The sequence below is a fragment of the Rhyacophila brunnea genome, unplaced genomic scaffold (genome assembly GCF_057557595.1).
Source record: "Rhyacophila brunnea isolate RB1 unplaced genomic scaffold, BYU_Rbru_1.0 scaffold_21, whole genome shotgun sequence".
Taxonomy (NCBI): domain Eukaryota; kingdom Metazoa; phylum Arthropoda; class Insecta; order Trichoptera; family Rhyacophilidae; genus Rhyacophila; species Rhyacophila brunnea.
This window is the reverse complement of record NW_028232871.1, coordinates 15,447,857-15,471,517: the sequence shown is the minus strand read 5'-3', so window position 1 is coordinate 15,471,517 and position 23,661 is coordinate 15,447,857. Positions and strand designations below refer to the sequence as shown.

The 23,661-nt window shown below is 33.7% G+C and overlaps 1 protein-coding gene across 2 annotated transcripts in view; it reads right to left on the bottom strand.

Moving 5' to 3' along the window:
• LOC147070781 (calcineurin subunit B type 2) overlaps window positions 1-23,661 on the bottom strand; it is a 41,750-nt gene that overhangs the window by 13,159 nt on the left and 4,930 nt on the right. The window lies entirely within an intron of this gene.

Here is a 23,661-nt window from a genome sequence, read left to right as displayed (position 1 = left end):
AAATGTGTGACAAATCACTTTTTGAATGTTTGCTTCTCAAATGTGGAATAATCTTTAGGGACATTACAACAGTCTTTTGTACCTGTATGGCATTTTTGTTTGCATATTATTCAGCAATAATTTTGAATAACTAAAAAATAGGCCACGCGCAGACACGACCATTAGCCAGCCGTAGTTGCCACATGCTGCGGACTTCTTTATACGGGGCAATCGCATACACAGCATTGCTGAGTCAAACACATGCGACTTGCTATTGCAAGTAACTGCATGTACATGCAACCTGTGACAACCACCGGTAGCCACTATCATCCACAAGTGATATGTCTGCGCTAGGCATCAGTCTCTTAAATGTTCTCTGCTTCTCCTGAACATATAAACAAACTTTATATGTATCATTCAATATTTAAATTTTGGACAGCCCATACTCACTAACTAAACATTTATCTGAGACAATGTTGAAAAACAGACTTGTGTTAATTTTACGTTACACAGTACAGTGGAGGGAACCGTAAAACTAACATAAATTTATTTTTCATCATCACAACAGTTTCCAACGCCAGTTCAATCATTAAAAAATAATATCATACACATATATTACGTAAAGTTAGCTCCAGACAATATGCAGGTGATTGCGTATTCCATCAGTTTTAGATTGCGCAAATTTTACGTATGGAATAAGTACATTAATTTTATTATTAGATTTAATCAAGCATGTGCAACCGGTATGGAATCAACTTTACGCTTATTATAATATATAATCTAATATGAACACAGTAAAACCCAATTATTTGGATGATAAACCATTCTAATTAAAAATACAAATGGATGTAGGATACGATTAGTATCTAATTTTAAAATAGGAATACATACTGATTAAAAAAACAATACATTATGTTTGTTTCCAACGACCAGTTTATTAAATTTTAATGTCACATAATACAAAATGAAAATTAACTTTCTTTATTTGTGATTTCTTTTTTTTTTGTACAAATAATTAGGTTCTACTGTTAAATAACATATTTATAACGTCACGTCAGTTTGTTTTATATATTTAGTATCGCTAATGCAACCATAAATTCTAAGTACACGACAAAAAATATCATTGTATCTTATCTTACAAAATGCACATGAATTGTAACTCATAAAAAAGTTTGCCAGAAAAAAAACGTACTTTGAAATTTTGTATTTATAAATATTTCATACTATGAAATTACGCAATGTAATGTTTGCAAAATAAGTTATGATAGATTTGTTCTAGCTGCAAATCACAAACCTATTTTGGACAGTTTGACAACTTTACGCACGCATGCATCAGACCAAAAGCAGTTACTAAGTAAATAATTTAGAAATGACTGGTGTTTTACACAAAAAATATAAAATGATTTTTTTAAAGATTACTTTCAATTAAATCGCCTGTCACTTTGATCATTGAATGGCAACATTCAGTCATTTGAAATCAATGCCTCCGACAATGAACGGATAGGTAAATTTAAACAGCCATGGTGCACAGATAGGGACCAAGGGAAATGTGCATTTTTGTGCTAATCACCAACAAACTGTCCACAAGTCTTACTAGAACAAACCGAATGATATTTTTGGTTGTATCAATGTGTGTATTGGAGAAATTACTATACACAAAACTGCTTTCGGCCGCTACAGTAGCTATCTAGGGTAGGTTTGTATCAAAGTATTAGCACTAGTCTTATTGTAACAATTACAATTAGTTAGTTGTAATTGTTACAATAAGTACTATGTTTTCACAGCACCTCTCTTGGCAATGCTAAATTGTAGAGCGAGATAGACAGTTTTGACTGTTTCGACGGCTAACTTATTATAATTTTTACAATAAGTGCTAATACTTCGATACAAACCTACCCTAGACAGCTGCCGTAGCAGCCGAAAGCAGTCGTGTATAGAATAGATACGATGATGTCATTAGTTTCTCACGTAATTTCATTACTTACCAATGAAACAATAAATCAATTTGTGTTTTTCATGACTATTGCCTTGTAGATATTACGTTTAAATATCTCTCAAACATAAATGGTAAACGCTAAACAGTCACTTAGTATTAAGTCTTCGCAACTGTGGCTTATTGGCCGAAATGTACATATTATTCAGTCCATTTCTTGAGTTGAATTTTATTAGTATAATATTTAAAAAATTAAAATACATCTCCGTTAATAGCACACCTCATCGCAGAAGAATTTATCTTAGTATTTAATTCCTCCAACACGCATAAAAATACACTTTTACTAAAACCACAAGAAAAAACAAATGTTTTTTTTATTGCTCCTGAACCGTGATGCGGTAGGGAGATTTCATGTTCTCTGTTCAACATTGTTTGTTGAACAATACTAATTAGGTTGTCGAGAAAATTTGTTTATTTTTTTTTTATACAATAAATCTCTCGGCTACTCTGTCAACGTTTCATTTGAGAAAATTGAATCAACAGAAAGAGGTCGTCGGCGGAGTTAGAAAAACAAATCTACATGCGCAACTCTCGACGAACATTTAAAAAAACTAAGCTTTTGGCAATAGTTAAAAATATTTATAACTGTACTAATTATTTGAAGTAAAGTCAAAGGTTATTTAATTTTTTATACTATTATCGATACTACTCGAACCAACTCGTATAGTTCTAAAATGGAAATCGATGTTATACCAAGTAAATTCTAACTCAATTTGACAACGTAGTGTTCCAATTTAAAGTACCCATGCACGTTCTTGCTCAACGGTTTCGCTCGATCGAACATGTTGACATGAAAGCATGCTCGTCGTTGCGTCCACACGCTTGAGGAGCTCGACATAAGACACTCAGTCAAAGCGCACACGTTGAGTCATGCTCAAGCGAATTTCTGTCGAGCATCGAGCAAGAATTACGAACATTGAATCTTTTTCGCGTCGAGCCGTTTGCTCGAAATCGAACAAAAAAGCATCGAGCAAGATGGTACACACGTTGAGACATGTTGGAATGAGTGTAAAATCATCGAGCCAGAACGTGTGTGTGTACTTAGCATAAGATGCGAAGTTACTGGGTTCAAATCACAACGAGGAAGTTTTCTGTTTTTGATTGACGCATTTGGATGCAGAGCATGGGTATTTGTGATATTATTCCGTCTGTCTTCATACACACAGTATAGTAAACGATCAATTGGCTGAAACAAGATCATCGTAAAAAGATTCTCGGTGCATGGATTTCTATTTAGATTTTTTTCCGTTTTTAAATTTTTAAACAGGTCTCCAACTTGACAGTATCAGATACATCGACGCCTCAGATCCAAGATAAGTTTTTCTTCTTTTTCTTTCGATCATGTCCAATCCTAATAAGATCATATGGGCCTCCATGGAGTGGAGGTTTGTATTAGCAGATTTTTGTTTTTACGAGAAATGGATGTCAGCCACTTGCTCAACCTATTAGGTCCATACTCTGTTGACTCATACACAAATTGAAAAACAATATGTGTACTTGCCAGACCGAGGATTCGAACGTGGGACCCACGACGTTATAGGCTGGGGAGATAAGTTTTTATCATTGTATAAATCAGTTTGCAACTGTCTGTTGAACACTGTCAGTAGTATTTAACGCAACATATCATAGGATACATTTTTTCTTCATTCACGTTTGCTCTTTAAGTGGTGCATAAGGACTTCTTGTTTGCTCACCAATCATTCTGTACGTATATCAAACGTATTAAGGAACATTTTTGGAAATGCCGATTTGGTTGGCTTGATGGAAAAGAGACCATCTTGAAGCATCAGGACTATGGTCTAATGTTCTGTCATGGTGATGTGACGAAACACTGCAACCACTGTATAACCAGTGTCCACCACTAGCATATGTTCTTGAAGCTCATTACACGGTCACTCTCTGCAGTTTTAGTAAGTGGTTTTACCTCCAAGCTCTGTCAGCTTGACCTAATAGAATCTCCGACTTGCTTACGTGGCGAATTGCAAATCACATCCTCTGGGAACGTCCCCATATGTCGGTTGAAAGGGAAGAGCTTCTCAAGTCGGTCCGAGCCTAAGTTGAACCTGTCGGCCATTGCGACTTGGTATCTACAAAAAAAAAATTCTCAGCCTTTAAAAAGTTTGCGGCATTTTGAGAATTTTCCGTAACACATTATATCAAAATAGGAATCACACACATTCTAGTGCACGCCAACCAAGGTCTTGGGAAGTTGCTCCTGGGACACATCTGTTCAAATTTGAAGAGCGCCTAATGTTCGCTACGCCACGGTATACGCCTGCATAACGGGTGTGGAGACGTGGCGGGCGGTGGAGGGAAAAGCAATTAAGGCACCATTACTGCCAGGCGGCATTTTTCTGCCCATTGCATTTGTATGTCCCAGACAATCCACATTGAGTTAAATATTACTCTGTAAGATCTTTTTCCTCAGTGCCATCTCCCATGTGTCATCGTACTCCTAGGTAACCGAAGCTGTCGACACTCGTTATGTTTTGTCTGTCGCTAATCAATGATAATTTTACAATTTAACTAATAATTTAAAGAGAGAAAGTCCCTTTGTTTTTGTAACCGAATAAAATTTATTTGATGTCTGCTATTTTGACAGTTTCTCAAAAAATCGGATAGACAGATTGACAGGACAGACAGACATAGAACTGACGTCTAATGTACACTGTACATAATTATTTGAATATATATATTATATAAAATTTACTCTTTGGACACAATTTTCTTTTGAGATCACTTTTTAAAATATCTAGAGCATAGTATAGTATTTTCAAAAATAATTTCCCATTGTGCCAAGTGTGCTTTATAAAGGTCCTTTTAAACGTCAGTTCTGTTGTCCGTTCAGTCGAGGTTTCCTTTGTTTCGTTCAGTTTTGAAACGGCGGTGTATTTAGACGATCAGTTGTCCGTTCAGTCAACGTTTAAATTGCCAGGTCAGTTCAGAATCGGCGGTGTATATTTACGTATTTTTATCCACTAAAAATGAATATTATTTTTATAACTTCTTTCTAAACATATTGGTTGGTGTAATGCAGTACCTATATTTAAAGAAATTATAATATTTCAATCCAAATTAAAAAACTAGTATTAAAAATATGGCAACATACTAATTTACACGTCAATTTAACTGGCAACTCTAAAAACGGATCCGATAACTAATAGAAAATCCATCCTGTCACGTCTCCGTTTTGGTTTCAGTCGGCCACTATTTTGCATTTACATGTCAGTTTAACGGACAGCTCGACGGAAACGGAGACTGATTGGATAGCAAAACTGATCGTTTAAAAGCACCATAAGCGTATAGCGCCATGGGTCCCAGGTTCGAATTTTGGGTCTAGCAAGTACACATATTGTTTTTCAATTTGTGTATGAGTCAGAGTATAGATCTAATAGGTTGAGCAAGTGGCTGACATCCATTTCTCGTAAAAAAAAAAAAAATCTGTTAATACAAACCTCCACTCTGTGGAGGCCCATATGATCTTATTAGGATCGGACATGGTCTAAAGAAAAGAAGAACTATATTCTGTGTCAGTGTCCACAATACCTGACGATGCCAGAAGGCGGAATCAGGGTTGTACAAAATGACAAACGGAATGGTAAAAAACTTAAATCAAATTTTAATGCAAATGTAAATGTAAAAGGCAGTAGAGGGTAGTAAAGGGTAGAAAAAGATTGTCAGTGAAAATAGAGTTGGTGATCTGATACAACTGTGTCAGGATAGGGGCATGTACTGAAATTTGGGCACCGATCTTCGATAGAAGAAGAATGAATATTTTCAAATGTCTGTGAATTTTCCATATGTGGTATAGGTATATTCACTACCAATACGACGGTATATACGTTGCTTAAGAAAGACAAAGAAACAATCTTGATAACCTTGATCTGATTCAACATCGCTATGAGGAAAAGAGATAAAAATAGTTTCAACACGTTGTATTTTTGGAGGGGACACTATTTACAATAGACAATCTCCCGGCGAGCTCAGGTATGCCATGGAAATAGCCCACCATAAACAAAAACAGAACTCAAATTAGCATAGATCTTAATTAGGCTATTTTTAAATCATTATCGGCGTTATGATGACATCAAAAGGGGGGGGGAGAGCACAACTAATGACAGTGTAATTAATTACGATGGGCTGACAGCTAGAAGCGGCTATCACAGATTCATTATGCTATAGAGACCGATCGTAGTTATTTCTGAATAATTTAAACCTTTGAGGAAACACTAACTACTACAGACAGTAGAAATAAGTTGGCACCTCGCCAAAAAACCAAAAAAAAATCATATTATTATATTGTGTTCGCGGGGATTTTTCTCAGTGACTAATGACTTGTTCGGCAGAGAAAAACACTTCAGAAAATAAAAATGTCTGTTATTATGTGGAGACATTTTTCTGACTTCCGCGCCGTCCGAGAATTCTTCGTTGAATTTGTTCGGTGACAGACCGATTCTACACGCAAAACAATCAAAACTCAAATATCCAGCATGGGCAACAATATAGTAGTAGTGAGCTGAGGTGACTTAACCGGATGGCTGCCAATGACGTCTTAAAACGCGAACTTTTCCATGAACGAAACGCCGCTCATACAAAAATGACGTCTTTGGGCGTCCCGCTTTAAACGGGAAACGGGGGTAAATCGATTATTTTAAACATACAAATATGTTGAACATACGACATATATTGGGAATGTCGTCACATACTCAGAATTGAAACAGAATTCGTTTTTACCACTTGAAACGTAAATTGATTTGTTTTTTTTTATTTTTGCAATAAAATTCGCGGCGTGCAAGATACCGCCATACATACACCTACCGGCAGTAAAAAGGTTAAGCGAAATACGAAACAAAATATGCAATAGTAATTTTTTTAAATTGACAAACAAAACAGATTTTTTTGTCATCATCATCAGCCAGGGTCAATCCACTGCTGGATATATGCCTCCCCTAGCTCCTTCCAATCTTCCCGGTCCATAGTTCTTAGCTGTGACATACATCGGACAAATTGATGAGTTCGTCGATCCAGTGAGCTTTAGAATTTTGTCTTCTTATCCATTCCAGCATTGCCACGTAGCGATATTGGTTTGGTTTTCTCTTAATTGTCCAAGTTTCACATCACAGCACTTGTGCCACACATTATTTGAACACTTCACATGTTTGAGATTTATTTAATGCAATATTTTCAGCTACCTTACACTACATTATTGGCATTTTTTACGAGTATCAGTTGTTAGCGATTCCTTGAATCCTATTTCATCCGCGTCTCTTTCTACACACTACATTAGAACTCGCAACCCTTAGTTTCTCTTTTGATCTATAGATGCGTCTCTTGGGTAGTTGGATGTCTTATACCCTTCATGGCGGCAAACTTTTGGCCAGTCTTTTTTTTTATATGCTGTCGGATAACTGGATATCACTGAAATGACCTAACCAGCGTAGTCTTCAAATCTCGATTAATTAAGCTGCTATGGCATCGTCATAGAGCCCAACAGTAATGTCTGGATTTCTAAACCATGGTTGATCACCGACACAACATTTACTTTGTATAGCGAAGTTTTCTTCAATCCCTTTTCATGGCGCAATAATTAGAAACATCACAAACGTTCCATGCTTTGGATACAAAAATTTACATTGATGGAATTTGAACCCAGAACCTTTTGGATGGTAGATTGTCCATTAAAAATACTGCCTATTGCTAAAACTATGGCAAATGATATTGACATAATATATCTCTGTTATGTCAATGGAATATTATTTTTACGGAGAGTAGCTGTTCATGTATCTTTGATTATTGAATCCGGGACTCTAGATGCCAGTGGCGAAGGGTGGAGGTAGGCTGTTAAGATCCGCTATAAATGGTGCACAGCAAACTTTGTCAGTCATGTATTTGTTTTCATTGAAATAAGACTACAATTTACAGATAGTGTTGGTTAGTTTTTAAATTTCAATTGAACTGGGAAAACCAACCCATAATACATAATAGTCAAAAAATATTCGTCTATCTATAAAATATCTAAAATTATGCAATTAAATCATAATTAACTTTGAATATTTTATAGAAAGAATAATATTTTTTATCTATTATAGTTTAATTTAGGCAGGGCTTAATGAATTTAAAAAAAATGAGCCAACAATATGTGTAATATGTATTCTTAATCCAACGAAAACAAATGAGTAGGAATGAAAAAGTGTGCACAATTTTGTCGTATCATCCAAAATATACGAAGACTATTATGGTTTGGCATAGGCAGGGTTTAAATGGTTTTTAAAAACTAACCAATACCATTTTCAAATTGTAGTCTTTGTTCAATAAAAACAAATACGTATGACTGACAAAGTTTATTGTGCACTTTTTACGGCGGATCTTAACAGCCTACCTCCACCCTTCGCTACTGCTAGATACTAAATCGGTGTAATTCAGATAAGCACGATTGTTAAACAACCATTGCTCATAAAATTTAAATATTATTTATTTCAACCATCTGAGAATTGAACTCTGAAGCTTAAAAAGTCCTTGTGAACAAAATAATTTGCAGAAGAATTTAATTTGATTAATATTTCTTAAAATTAAAATACCTCCCTTGTCACTAAAATAAATAAATATGTAATTAATCACATACATATTAAATAAATAGTTATATTAAAATACATTATAAAAAGACGTTGAATATTCAACTTTAGTTGGTTTAACGTTAACCAGTGATTACAAACTATATATAGACATCTATCTATCTATATTAATGTTTCAATCTATCTTCCTTTTATAATACTGATAGACCATTAATAAATGAATATTCCACGTCTTTATACACAATTTATAATTAATTCCAAAGACAATAATATCATTTTTTTTTCAATTATTATCCATCTATGGTAGGTACATGCATAATATATATATTTTGATGAGCATATTCTCCCATATTGCTTGACCATCAACAATAATCACTACATCACTAAATAACCTAACGCTAGTCGTTTGGTACACATTTCTCAAATACGGCACTCTTGTTTTCTAGTCTAGATATTGTAATATACATAGATGCTTCCCGATATACAGTGTGTCTATGGCCACCATATCTATAACATTTAGGCCCATTTCACACGGGACAAATGTGGCAAGCCACCGGCGTGGCAAGCCACCGGCGTGGCGAGATTCCGAATTTACATATAGATGAACGCAACACTCATGTCTCCCCGTCTGAACGTGCCCATTCAATTACGTGTAAATGGGGAATCTCGCCACGACGGTGGTGCCACACAAAAGTCCCGTGTGAAGCGGGTCTTATGGTATATTAATCTACAGTCTTCAAAGGTTTTAATTAATATCCAACAATCAAATTGACTGCCCAAAATATGTTTTATTTAGTGTTAAAAGAGCTAATATAAAATTAAAAGGTTTATAAAATAAATATTTTTTTTAAATGAAACTTCTTAAAATGACGGTTTCAGTAAATCCGTAACGACACGCTTCCCAATACAGGGCGCGATTTGTCCATACTCTTGTAAAACATTCACTCACGGTACTATGAAAAATTCTAATGAATTAAACACCCGATTCTCGCCTTTCAGCATCTACAAACACTATGCACATTCACCTTTGTTAAATACACAACTGACATGGTTTATAGTTACATTAGTATATAAGATGTAAGTAACTACAATCCGTGTCAGTTGTATATAACAATAGGCGAATGTTCAAAGCTTGAAGATACTAAAAGACAAAAACCATGATGCTAAAATAGATTTAAATGGAATAGCAGAAAATTTAAATCAATTAAAATTTAAAATAAAATTCCATCAAGTACCTACTTATCCAAATTTTATAAAATATATATTTGTTCATTTTATCACCAACTTTTAAGAAGTTTCACTTCTACCGTGCGCTTCACACCACTTTTTTTTAATCTAATTTTTTTACGATAGCCATAGGTAAACTTCCAAATAGTTCACAAAAATGTCATAAGTAACCATAAGCAAGTAAAAACAACAAACAGATTGTATGACACGAGCATTCGATAAGTGGAGCAGATGGCTACCACGCTGTCTCTCAGAGATTAAGCAGAGGAAACAATATATATATCAATGACTTTGATTGGGCAATCAATTCAATGGGTTTGGACTGCGGCAGATACACATTACATTACAGTTACGGTGACTTCACGGACTGTATAAGATATCCTCCGATATAGGTATCTATAAAAGTACAATCATTAAGTGCAACACATCACCTAGATGCCTACGTTCAAACCAACAATAACATTGTCACTTGATCAACTGGATCACATATTGCACAACACACTACCTGTGAATACCTTCAAATATTGCATCGCCATGGTCATACGGCAACGTATTATACATGTTCAAGCCTCTATTATGGTGTGGACATAAGGCATGCACATTTCAGTAATTAGCAAACTCCTAGGCGACAAAGATAGTTCTAAGTGTAACATGAAGTTTGCCGATATGGATACAACGTCACATAAACATGTCGCGACAGCTCGACACACAGCCTCGGAGAGATGCCGTCTTATTCACTCGCAGACGCAGCATAATAGTATGAACTCGCACAATTTGTTAACTTGTCCAATTTGTGAACTCGCACAATTTGTGAACTTGTCCAATTTGTGAACTCGCACAATTTGTGAACTTGTCCAATTTGTGAACTTGTCCAATTTGTGAACTTGTCCAATTTGTGAAGTTCTCCAATTTGTGAACTCGCACAATTTGTGAACTTGTCCAATTTGTGAACTTGTCCAATTTGTGAACTCGCACAATTTGTGAACTTGTCCAATTTGTGAACTCGCACAATTTGTAAACTTGTCCAATTTGTGAACTTGTCTAATTTGTGAACTCGCACAATTTGTGAACTTATCCAAATCATGAACTAGTCTACTGTCTGTAATTAAGTAACAGAATAGATCAAGTTATATTGACTTTTTATACTCATAATAATTTTGAATAGAGATTCTTCTTCATTTTTACTTATCATTCAATAATTATTGACAAATCAATAAAAATACACCCGGCCCACGGTGGCATAGTTGGTAAAGCACCCATCGCTTAAGTCGTAGGTCGCAAGTTCGATCCCACGGCTAACAAAAAAATTATTTTGATTTTTTTAAATGCGTTCAATCCAGTACAAGGACCCAATAGGTTGAGAAAATGGCTAACAACCATTCCTCGTAAAAAAAAGTTGCCGATACTACCAATCAGCAGAGACCCATTTAAATTAAGTTTCATTTAAATTTATCGGTTAGTGAGACAAACATGTCCTTCGAGGTCCGTGTCAAACTACGTTAACATCCTTACGCAACGCTGTACATCGTTTATTAAATATTATTTACGTGTGACAACCGTGCACTATAAAGCGACACTATGATGGCTGATTCTTATGATAACGTTATTTTATGTTACGGCGTGATAATTCATGTACGTGAGTGATAACATTACGTATTACATATTGTATAATCTATTTGACTCTGTATATAATTGTTAAATTTAATCGGTACCAAAACCAGAGCTTTGAAGAGAACGCTAAACTAATACAATCAACACATGCGTACATTCATACAAAATTTTGACTTGTTAATTCTTCCATACTTCAGGGTTCAATATTACAGGGTAAGCGTTTTCAGCGCATATTGTAAAATGTTTAATTAATTTGAAATGAATTCACAGAAACATTCAACAAAGAGATGAGTGAACTGCACGACGATTGTGTTATATCTGATCTTACTATATTGTAACAAATCGAAAAAACTAAAATATCTGTATTCAAAGGCGTAGAACCTACATATACTTTTATATTATATTTATAATGCGATATAATATTTAAATCTCATTCATGCGAATACCGCAATTATTAAAAATGACTATAATACGAGGGTGGGTCAATAAGTCCTTAGAAAAGCCGACAGGTGGCGCGACCAGTACTGTAAGCGGTTTGTTTTCATGCAGCGGCACTACCGATTCAGTATGCTGCGAAGTTTCAATCAGATTGGTCGGGTTGTTGTGTGTTTCTCGTACAATTAAAAAAAAATTTGCTTGTGGAAAATGGAAAAATGGAAAATGGAGAAAATTGAGTTTAGAGCTGTTATTAAACATTTTAATATAAAAGGGTTAACAGCAAAGGAAATAAAAAAATGAGTTGGATTTAGTTCACGGCATATCTGCTCCTTCACTTGCAACTATTTATAACTGGTTAAATGAATTTAAACGTGGTCGTACATCAACAAAGGATGAACCACGCTCAGGACGTCCTGTAGAGGTGACTACACCAGAAATGATCAATAAAATCCACGATATGGTGTTAAGTGACCAAAGATTAAAGTTGAGTGAGATAACTGAGGTTACAGGGATCTCAAAAAGTAGCGTCATTTCTATTTTACATGACAAATTGGGCATGAAAAATATTTCTGCAAGATGGGTGCCGCGTTTGCTCACAGTCGACAATAAACGCAATAGGGTGGTGGCCTCTAAAGCCTGTTGTCGCTCATGCAACGCAATCCGGATGAATTTTTTCGTCGCTTTGTGACTGTAGATGAAACATGGATACACCACTATACTCCCGAGACGAAAGAACAGTCAAAGCAGTGGATTGCGAAGGCAAACCATGTCCAAAGAAGGCGAAAACCGTAAAATCAGCTGGTAAGGTTATGGCTACTGTATTTTGGGATGCACGTGAAATTATTTTCGTTGACTATTTGGAAAAAGAAAAAAAAATAACAGGGGATTATTATGCATCTTTATTGGACCAGCTAAAAAACAAAATTGAAGAAAAACGGCCTCATTTAAACAGGAAAAAAATCCTCTTTCATCAGGACAATGCCCGTGTTCACACATGTTTACGATCAATGGCTAAAATTGAAGAATTGAAGTTCGAATTGGTCGACCACCCACCGTATTCGCCAGATTTAGCCCCCAGTGACTTTTTCCTTTTCCCAAACTTAAAAAAATGGCTAAGTGGACAACGTTTTTTTCAAATGAAGAAGTCATCGATCGGACAAATGCTTATTTTGAGGACCTTCCGAAAACTTATTTTTCTGACGGTTTAAAAAAAATTGAGAAACGTCTAACCAAGTGTATTGAGCTCCAAGGAGATTATGTTGAGAAATAAAAAAAAAATACAAAAATAAAAACTGTTTTAATGCTTTTTTCTAAGGAATTATTGACCCACCCTCGTATATTTTAATTAGCAGATGTTTGTTTTACGCAAGACACGTGAAATTGCTGTGACAATCATCCTTTAGAAGAACTACTAAGGGTGGCATTACTCCTGCGATGGCAACACACACCGTATATCAAAACGATTCTATCAATCAATTTGACATAGACAATACAGCACTAACAACTTTTTCTAATTATATAATAATATGATAGTTTTAAGTCTGAAGATTATAATTAAAAGTCGCATGATGCAATATATCGTGCGGTTGGCCTAATTGATAGAACTATTGAGATTTACGTATCTATTGTGAGTTATTTAATTTTTGTTGAAGTTTATAATTGAATTGTTAGTAATTTGTTGTTTTATTTTTAATATACTTTTCTTTTATATACTGAATAGCAGTGGCGAAGGGTGGAGGTAGGCTGTCAAGATCCGACATAAATTGTGCACACTAAACTTTGTCAGTTATACATATTTGTTTTCATTGAACTAAGACCAAAATTCACTGACGATATTGGTTAGTTTTTAAAAATCAAACCAAACCATAATAGTTTTGGTATATTTTGGGCGATACGACAAAATTGTGCACAATATTTCATTCATTTTTATTTGTTTTCATTGGATTAAGGATTCAACTAAAACCAGCCTAATCCAAGCCGTGGTGGATAATAGTTAATAATAATTCGTTTATCTATAAAATATCTAAAATTTTGCCTTTAAACCATACATAATTTTAGACATTTTATAGATGAAAGAATATTTTTATCGATTATGGTTTGGTTTAGACCATTGATATACTACTAGATGAGGAGTTCCCATACAAGTGTCATTTTAAAAATGTACCACAAAAGAAGATATTACGAGTAACGTCTTATAATATTTCCTTGTAGGTATAATGCGTTAAGACCGTTAACATGGATTCCCGAATTTCACCCATATTGCCCTAGCTGTAAAACTAAATTTGCGTTCTTGGAATAGTGACCCTAAGGGTGTCTGCAACCCAAAGCTTGCAAGCTACCAAAAATTCATGTCTGAGCGGACAGAGCAAGTCGTCATGCGCTGACTATTAGTTAGAGTAAGATGCAAGCTAGATCGGGCTTACTCATAATTATTGTCAGGTCGTTTTCGAGACAAATATTAAGTGGGCTTATATCGAGTTAAGTCCGCTGATATTAAAACAGTAAGTTTTAACACTGGCCGAGTCGCTGAAAATCGGGCGTCATTTTAAAAAGCATATGATTCATCCAGTAGTATATCAATGGTTTAAACAGGGCTTAATGAATTTTAAAAAAACTAACCAACACTATCTGTAATAAACGTATTCTTAATTCAACGAAAACAAGTATAACTGAAAAAGCGTAGCAATAGTTTTGTCGGATTGCCTATAACATACCTAAATTATTATGGTTTATTTTAGGAAGGGTTTAATTGAATTTTAAAAACTAACCAGCACCATGTGCAAATTGTATTTTTAGCTCAATGAAAATATATAAGTATGACTAAAAATGTTATTCATGTTGAATCTTACAGCCTACATCCACCCTTCGCCACTGCTGTATAGTGTGGCACATTGGTCAAATAGCTGTAACGCTATATTTTAAAAATAAATAAATATTTCAATGGCATTGTGCGTAAAGTAACTACCCAAACAAAAAAAAGTAAATATCGAATCTCACTCGCTAATTAATTTTAATCAAGTTGATATTTGACATTATAAGAAGTGTGTGAATCAACGGAAGACCTATATCTATCTAAATGGCAAACGGCCATTACTTTTCCAAGCAACTGGCTTTCCCCTCGGCAAGATGCAAAAGAAAACATAGAAGATATCACTGAGTATCTCACAACTTACTCGTCAGCGGATTAGATTAGACATTGTTTCATTCTCACTTGGAAAAACAGACAGTTTCATTATTAAAATTACTACAAGAAAAATCTAATTGAATAATTAGAATATGCTTTCAAAAATCAATAGACACTACCTAAAAGATGATCTATAAATTACAACTGCTCAAAAACCTCTAAATTAAGTAATAAAAAATTGTATAATCAAAAATATTAATCCCTGTTCCGTTGCAGTGGCGAAGGGCGGAGGTAGGCTGTTAAGATCCGACATAAATAGTGCATACTTAACATTGTCATTCATACTTATATGGTTTCATTGAGCTAAGAATACAATTTGCAGTTTGTGCTGGTTAGTTTTTAAAATTCAATTAAACCTTTCCCAAACTAAACCATAATAGTTTAGGTATGCAATGGGCAATCCGACAAAAATAGTGCAAACTTTTTCAATCATACTTACTTGTTTTTGTTGAATTAAGAATACATATTACAGTGTTTGTTAGATTTTTAAAATTCATTATGCCCTGCCTATAACATACCATAATCGATAAAAATTATTCTTCGATCCATAAAATATCTAAAATTATTTATGGTTTAATAGCAAAGTTTTAGAGTTCATAAATAAATAAATATTTTTTGATTATTATTTACTGTGGCTTGGATTAGGTAGGATTTAATTGAATTTTTAAAAGTAACAAACTCTATCTATACATCATAGCCTTAGTTCAATGAAAACAAACACGTTTGACTGGCACAGTTAAGTGTGTACTATTTATGTCGAATCTTTACAGCCTACCTCCACCCTTCGCCACTGTTCCTTTGAGAGTTTTGAATATCGCCGATCGCATACATATTCATAAAATGAAATTTCGATTCGATATAAACAATAAGCATTTCAAATTATCCACATTTTTATTCTCTACATAATTTTTTATTTGTTTCTTTATTAAACACCACAACAGGCCGTGAAACCCAATAATAGTGGTAAAACTCCCAGGCTTGAGGAATTTACATATTAGATTATGTAAATATATTTTGACCTCTGAGAGCCAATCAATATTAAGCCCGGAGCCACAGAGCCTGATACAACTGCAAGTAACAGAATTGCATATAAGAATAGGTGAAAACATTTAGAATAGTTTCGTTCCAATCAGAAACGCACCAATGAAATGGTTGGAATTTCTAAACCATAAACTATAGAAGTTATTCATGGATTATTGTTTTGTAAACATAACTGGTGGATATTTGATTTGATTTTATGGCTTATGAATAACTGTTATTAGCTCTCTGGTTTTCATTTGTATTTAATCTGAAATTTTACATTAAGCATGAGATTAAACAATGTTTCAAAATAATCATTAAAAATGTACTATAATAACAAATATAAACTGTCTATAGATCTGTAAAGATGTAAATTTAAAATTTTAACATTAAATTCCAGAATATAATGAGATAAGACAGCCCACTAGACTATGAAATCCATCATGCTTGATTCAAAAAACGAACAGTATCAGGGCTGAATGATATGCGAGGAGGTATTCTATTCGATTCGAATGCAGTGAGTCTCACTGGCGCCTATGTAAAATATTTAATATAAACCTATATTTTCTCAGGTTCAGTTCCCTCCTTGATATTTGTATGTGCGCCAGATACATTGACGCTCTTGTTTGCCATCCTAGCTCTAATAGTAATGAAGTTTAATTTCTACCGTGCGTGTCCTTGACACACATTTTTTTGTAATAATTCTAACTATTATGCTAGATAATTAGCTTTCAAGTTGTGATTTTTTAAATACATACGCAATCGGCGTAATGGTGTTTAATTCAAATCTCTCTCAGATGAATGAATAATCGTATATATAAGGTATTTGGTGTTTGAACTGTCACCGTGTATCTGTCTACTTCTTTCCTTGACGTTTCGGCCTCATTGCACAGACCATTCTCAAGAAATAATGTAGTCAAGTACACTAATAGGTGTAGTAGGCGCTGCAAGCATGTCGGAAAGTATTCAGTTTAACTGACTTCACATTCATACACCCAACAGTACACTTTACTACTTTATCTCTTGAGAATGGCCTTTGTAATGAGCCCGAAACGTCGAGGAAAGAAGAAGGAAGTGTAAATACGGGGACAGCCAGTTTCAAGCAATCTATAATTTATAAGATACATAATATTTATTTATTATTATGTACTAAAAATTTTAATTCATAGCTCATTTGTTTTTGGAACTGTCAAAGATCGATGAATGCATTTTAGAAGATATCTTAACAGATTAATTAATGAGAATTGATTGCTAACCATTCACTCAACTCTAAAAGCACACATATCGATTAAAAAAACAATAACATATCGTCACCTCAATACTACAACTAGATAACTTGATTTTCACTGTTTTTGAGGTAACTATTCAATATGATTCTACATTTCCTTCACCACAAAATGATAAAATTAGGTAAGTCAGAAGTTAATGGGAACTGTATTAATTTTGTGTTTGAAAATATTATATAACTTTAAAACAATAAATGCATTAAATAAATAAAATAATATATCCACAATATTTTTTCATACAGTTTAAAATTATTTAATTATTGTTCCCAATTAGACAAGCATAATTTTCCATTATTTTTATTTTTAAACAATAATTATTTTAGTCTAGATTTATGTTAATCAAGTAAAGTTTAAATTTTACTTTCCCAACAATGACCAAATTTAATCACAGTTATCCGGTTGTAGTATTCAGGTGACAATATGAAATTCCTGTCGCGGGATTCGAACCCGCGGCCCACTAAACGATAGGCGGGCGTCCTAACCTCTACTCCACTCTAGGCATTAATGTAATATAATACCAGTTGTGAATGCTGGATAAATTAATTAACATGCAAGACTTGTATACAAATAAACTTGAATTTTATAATTTGACATTGGACTTTTATTATTTCGTTTTTAAAAAAAACCTGTTTGCATTATCTAATAGCAATGTATAAATTGATGATATAATCTTTAAAAATAACACTGCCATATTATTGCCAATGTTAAAAAACTTAATTTGTTTTTAATTCATCCATGTTCAGTATTTAGCCCCGAGCAGTAACGTCATTAATACTTCTGAATCATACAGTAGTAATATTAATACATCTATCTTCAATTAAACTAAAAAAAGTCAGATATATCAAGAGTGGAGATTACTGGCGAAGGGTGGAGGTAGGCTGTTAAGATCCAACGTAAATAGTACATATGAAACTTTGTCAGTCATACATATTTATTTTCATTGAACTAAGACTACAATATCCAGATAGTGTTGGTTAGTTTTTAAAATTCAATTAAACTCTTCCTAGAGCAAACCGTAATAGTTTAGGTATACTATGGGCGATACAACAAAAAAAGTTTACCCATTTTTTAATCGTACTTATTTGTTTTCATTAAATTAAACTTACATGAGATGGTGTTGGTTAGTTTTCTTAAATTCATTAAACCCTGCCTAAACCAAAACATAATAGATAAAAAAATTCGTTTATCTATAAAATATCTAAAATTATGCCATTAAATCATAGTTTTAGATATTTTATAGATGATATATCTTATGGTTTGGTTAGGCAGGGCTAAATGAATTTAAAAAAAACTAACCAACACCATCTGTAACTCTATGTATTCTTAATTCAACGAAAACAAATAAATATGACTGCAAAAGTGTGAATGATTTTTATCGGATCGCCCATAGCAAACCTAAACTCTTGTGGTTTGGGATAAGCATAATTTAATTGATTATTAAAAACTAACCAACACTATCTGCAAATTGTTGTCTTAGTTTAATAAAAACAAATACGTATGACTGTCAAAGTTTAGTGTACGCTATTTATATCGGATCTTAACAGCCTACCTCCACCCTTCGCCACTGGCGTAGATAATACCATGACAGATTTTTGAAGAGGATCGGTTGTTAACCATGAGACCCGCCAAACAAGATTCATATTGTTCTGGCCTGGAAACTCTGGGCCTTTCTTTACAGACTTAATCTCATACTCCTACATCTTTAAAAGACTCTATAGCCACTTTAAACACGTTAAGTGTCAATGACATTGAGCTACTTTACAAGCTGCTTGTTGGCGAATTTAAAAGCAGGCGAGTCAGCTAGTGCGATTGTGATGATGACACACAAAACTTTCCACTCGTTCAGAAGCCAACAAGCTAGCGGGTTGAAACCGTCATTTTCAGTACTATTTTCACAGGACATATTGAGTAGTTCGTTTTTTACCGGGAGGTCGCTTCTATTACTCTACTGCGCATACGCAGTAGGCCCACACGCCAGCGTGTAGCGTGTAAAGTTGACCGGCTTTCAACTTTTCTCGGTAGATTGTTTACAATCTGCTTGTTAACTTGTTCGATGACACTGGGCGAATTTACAAGCAGATTGTAAATTCGCCAACAAGCAGCTTATAAAGTAGCTGAATATCATCGACCCATAAACCTCATAATATTGATGACTAATCTCGCTGGCTTATAAGAGTCATAAAATTCAAGAAAACAGTTATTTAACAATCCTCTACATCAGTGGATAATGCACAATATAGTAAAAAATCGTCATTATCCTAATTATACTGCCACAGCAATATTATCTATTTGTTTTAAAACTATTTTCTAGCCATAATAGCGACAGTAAAAAATATTTTTTAAATAAGTAAGTAAATTGATGGATTTTTACTTGTAAGTACGTTTATTATTTTTTGATCATCTGTCAATGTCAAGGAGTCATCGCTAGTCCTTCAAATAATCTTTGTTTCATTGTATTTTAAAAATTCATTAGAGGCTGTGAAGTAATATGTAGATGTATGTAAGAATATTCCATTCAGGTTATTTATGTATATACAGGGTGACTGGCAGTCAGATGTAAAAACTTCGACAAACAGTAGGAAACTATTAAAGAGGTATGTATTTTTTTATTAATTTGATCAACTGATAGGTGGACTTTTCATTCTGGACCTCTACATTTCTATGATATCTGGCATTGACATGTATTTTTTAATTAAAAAAAACTAAATACATTATACAAGAATCTGTGTCTTTACAAAAAACTGTACTTTTTAATATGATGCATAATTCGTCAGTGTTTTGTAAAAAGGGCGAATCAACCATTTTCGCGAAATCGAGATTTTAATGAAAAAACAATATGTACCTCACTAGTTTTGTTGTGTAAAAACGGCGAATTTGTATCTCCACAGGAAAGTACTTAAAATGATAATCGTAAGAGCGAATGTGACATATTAGGCCTTTTAAAATACTATATTATAATGCCTATTACAAGGACACTATTCTTTCTAAGCTTTATTATAAACTTGTTAGACATTTATAATCATCCACAGGTAATTAATAAATAAGCGTCAAAAGTTAAAAATCCTCAAAATCCTGTAAAATAGCATTATGGTTAATTCGCCCCTGTTACAAAACACCGTCAATATAATATAGAGAGATATGATTTTCTTATCTATAATAAAACATTTAAAGTTTAAAGATTAAATCGTTGTCTTTTTATTCCAACATCTATCTATCTACGGAAATTATTGATGTCTAATATTTCATTACTTTTTGACATAATTTCTACAAAATCTCCAATGTGCACAAAATTGTATTGTTTGGGGGACAAATATTATAACTGTAAACTAAAACGTATATAGATACCTATATGGCTGTATATATGTGTGAGCCAAGTTAACTACAAAAGTCGTATTGGCCAATTTCCAATTGAAAGAATAAAACTAAACATCAATCATTCTTTGCCTGTTTATTAAACATATTACAGAATATTTTGAGTTATATGACAGGTGACAGTTTCGACGACACATAACAGGAATTTTTTTACTGTAACTGCAAATAGTTATAGATGCAGGAAAAGTTCCTCATATTATTAATTGCAGAACTGAAAAAAGATGTGATCCTATCCATTTAAAAATGCAATATATTCGATATGGTATTAATAAATCGATTTATATTTTAATTATAATTTAGTTTAATTTTGATGGTATATAGAAACTGTGTGGTCTAATATAAACGTACAAAAACAAAATGAAAACAAAATTGATACATCGGAGGTTTAAACCGGTCAACGACTAGATTTATTAACGGGATATATGCCACAAGCGCGTTTACCCACTCTACAAATCCGTGCATGCAAGGCCGGCCATAGAAAATGAGAATGTATACACGCTGTACTTTACACTCGCTACACTAGCCCCGGTCGGTTGTTTTAAATAAATTAATATATTGTACACAATATACTGCCATCTCTTGAAATCACATTGATATTCTTAACTGATATACAAATCTTTATAATATACTTTTAATATATTTTTAATTAATAATGTTGTTTTTAACGTTTTATTTTTCATAGAAATTCGTGGCCCGCCGGGTACCACCATTCTAATAGCTCCCGGTTCCCGGGTCTTACTTTTCCTTATTTTCATATAAACTGATCGAAGTTTAAGACTAACCGGAATCAAAACATTGTTGTGTTTTAGCCAGGTGTCGGTTACGTTTCAAACAGTTATCCGCATTTATACCTACATAAAGTTCGGTATTCGTGTATGATTTTTAACATTCAAGTGCCAGTCACCCTGTATTTGAGATCTAATTTACATTACACATAAAAGGTGATGTTTACTTATTATGTACCATAAACTACATGTCCGTGTCAAGCATACCAACTAACTTCTAAAGACAATACTTACTACATAATGATTACTCACTCAGTACACAAATTTTCACACCTATACACCTATGTACACAAAAAAGGTCTTGTCAAATTATTCACAATAATGTGTAATACCATTCTACTTTGAACATTTAATAATATTTACAACACACAGAATGTGGGTTAGGTGGAACATGTAGTGTTTCGATGCATCTAAGGCTGGTAGATTTAGAACAAACCATGGTTTTTTTCAACGGCCCGATATTGACAAACTTGGGTGTTTAAAAAAATATTACGTGTCGACGCGCTGAAATTAAGACAGACAGAATGTGAAAGAAAACCAAGCGTAAAACATGACGAAGCACTCTATACATCTCCGGAAAGATACTAAGAACGTCTTTGGAATCGGTACACGGTGGGAAAGATATTCAAATCTAAAGATCAAATGAATCTGTAACGGATCTGAAATAATTGGCTCTACAATCGTTTAGTTAGGAGATTTCTTCCTAAATCCTACAGGCAATTGTTATTAGACTGTGAAAACCATACACCCACAATGCCCCTTGCGGCTTAAGGGTTGGCCTATTGCGTCATGGGTCCCAGGTTCGAATCCTGGGCCTGGCAAGTACACATATTGTTTTTCAATTTGTGTATGAGTCAGAGTATGGACCTAATAGGTTGAGCAAGTGGCTGACATCCATTTCTCGTAAAAACAAAATCTGTCAATATAAACCTCCACTCTGTGGACGTCCATATGATCCTATTAGGATCGGACATGGTCGGAAATCCATGCTCTCGACCAAGAAAATTTAGACAGTCATTCTATCACTAAGCCGGCATGAGATAATTGAGTCGCCTAGAGTCATAACTCACAACTTGCAATTTTGTAATTTTTTAATTAAATATACCAAATGATTCTAAAGGTTTCAATCTATATAAAGAAAAATAGTTAGCTATCAAAAGTCATTTTAAACCATGTAAAAATCGTTGAAAAAGTTGACTGTTGATGTCATAATACACATTTTTGAATAAATGATGTCATCAAGACCTTTCTAACCAATCAAGGAGCACTATTTTTCATAGTGTCCTGTGTGTTTGCAGCATTAAGAGTATTATATATATTTAAAAAAAATAATGTAAATCGACTCAATTACTCATTAATATTCAAGGGAGTTCGATACTTTTCTTCTAATTACAAAAAACAGTACTCTGGTGGTTTTTTGCGATTATCTCATAACTCGATTTTTGGAATATGTTGATTATGACTCTATGCGACTCTTAATAAAATATTATTTTCATTACCATATCAGCAATGGTGATTTGTCAATCAAAGAAACATGGATCTATATTTTTTTGTTGTTTAAATTAATTATCATGTTAACGTTTAGTCGAAAAATTTTGTAGCATTTTGTCAAACATAATTAATCTTTTATATACAGAAATTTTAATCTGTATATGAACATAGTGCAATAATTCTTACATTGTCTAACAATGGCATGGCTACACTCGGCAGTCAATATCTGAAGGGTAGAAGACACCCAACAACCATGAAACTCCTTGAGAACGGAGTGGTATGAATAGGATTTGGACACCTAAACTGAAGTGTTTACCCAGAGTTGAAAGACACATAAACACAACGCTGGGAAATTGTATGGGAATGGAAACTTTCCCATAAGGGAGCTTTCAGGAGATTGATGAAAGTTATAATGCCGATTGTTAATTGATCGATAATCAATATACCGAACAATAAAAACTGAAATAAACTGTGTTAACAGTGTTACGCAGTCAATAACAAATGAAGAATATTTTATGAGATATTCAATTACTTCGACTACCTATGTCTTTACATTTTAAATTCAATTTGACAGCATCATGCGGCGTTCCAGTAGATATCAATATCATCGAAAGAATGATCTCCGGTAAGTGATGCCCTAGCAAAGAACATCCCAATTCAAAAATCTCAAAGACTTCAGAGAATATGTTCAACACTCAAAATC